This window comes from Amblyomma mixtum, chromosome 5 (genome assembly GCF_055824585.1).
Source record: "Amblyomma mixtum isolate Tamu chromosome 5, ASM5582458v1, whole genome shotgun sequence".
Classification (NCBI taxonomy): domain Eukaryota; kingdom Metazoa; phylum Arthropoda; class Arachnida; order Ixodida; family Ixodidae; genus Amblyomma; species Amblyomma mixtum.
Window position 1 is genome coordinate 19,461,692 of NC_143016.1, and position 1,842 is coordinate 19,463,533.

Below are 1,842 nucleotides of genomic sequence, written 5' to 3' on the forward strand. Positions count from 1 at the left end.
AATATTATTCTATCATAGCTACAAACCGCGATAAGTATATACAGGAGATGAGACCACGCCTTCAAGTTCAGGCAGTTTTTTTAAATGGGTGAAGTCTTTCGTTATTCCTTTTTAGTTTGAACATTCTCAGTCTAGAACTGTTCGCCATCCATCACTCTATATACCACATAAAACGACGCTTTCTTTAAAGCTTTGAACTAATTGATCGGCACGCCTATTTAACATCTGTGGCCCCTTGCCTTGATATCCTACGGGGTGATGCATAAAAGAATAAACAACCCATAAACGGTAGCACAAGATGCAGTTGCTGCAAAGTTATAGTTGTCTGCTTGGAATAGTGGACCACGCTGCCATGATCCTCCTGAATTCCAAGGCGCGAAGAGAAGCAGTGCGATATCCCGAAGATAATGAAAAGAACTGTTCTTACCCTACTCCTCACAGGGCAGTTGTAACGAATCTGCCCGGGCAGATATTAGAAGAAAGGACATGGAGGTCCCTAGGTAATGCAGGAATCGTCGTTTGACGAGTAAAAATAAAGTTGTACTTGAACGGAAAGCAACCACGGCATCTGTTTCCCACTCTTCTCTGAAAACAACCTGTCGGTCAACACGCGGTACCTCCGACCATGTCATATGTTGCAAAGCGACCTCACATTTCTGGGTAATGAAGCGCTGTGACTCTAACGTTCGGCTACTGCACTTAAGGTCACGCCGAATCCCGGTCGTGGCTCTCGCGTTTTCATGTAAAGCTAAAGGCGAAAACGCCCGCGTGCTGTGCGAGGGAAGTGCGCGTCGCAAAACATCAGGCGTCCGAAATGAATCTGGAGCCCTCCACTATAGCAACTCTCATAGCCCATGTGGGAATTCGAGATGTTACGCCCTACACAAAACACGAAAAATGAAGTACTTCTGCATGGCATTGACAAGAGCGTTCAGAAGGGCTTCTTGGTTCAAACCTATGAAGTCTGTCTCTCATAGAGTGAGCTTTTTGCTTATGAACGCTAACAGCTCTGAAGAACGAAAAAAAAAAACGGTTTCCGTTCGCCACTTAGCGCATTAAGGTCGGTATTATTTTAATTCATGCTTTTTTTTTATCTCTCAACGCTAACTACCAGACTTTCATAGCTCTTTATATAAACCAAAATCATGAACCAGAAAATTCTGAAACGGTCAGAAGAATCTATCAAGCTCCAAATGTTTTATTGGGTAGTCTGTTAGTAACGATTTTTGCGTGCTAGAAGGCAGCAGTGTAAAGCCGCAGAAGAGAACAATAATAATTTGTGCTGCTCGGATGCGCGGATGGCCACCACCGCTCACTGAACTTCGGCACACAATCTCAATGAGCAGTACGAGACGCTTCTTTCTTGTCATTTATACGTTTCATATGCCACGCCAATCACTGCATCATCATAAACATGTAGATAATAGAGCTTATGCAACAAAATTTACGTCATTTGTGCTTTCTCTTGATTTCCCGCAACCTTTCATAAAATGTTTTCACTTAGTGGCTTCATAGCTGGTTATTATTTTTGTCTTACTTCTTGAATTAGCTTAGGCATTTTCAAGCAACTTTTTTTGCAAAATAGTTACTTTTCTATTGCGGCATTCAGTACGACAACCTAAAATGGATATTATCACAGGAGTGAAGACGATAATACCAGTGCCGATGTGCTTCTCATTCTTAGACAACGCCAAAGCTTTATCTTGTTAGTATAGCGGCAGTCGCAACAGGAACGTTGATAAGGTGTTGATAATGGGAGAAAGTCATGTGCTGGTTTTTATCACTCTCGGTAGAGTGCGGGCCCTTTTTTTATGAGCTGTTGAATGCATAGCGACAAACGCG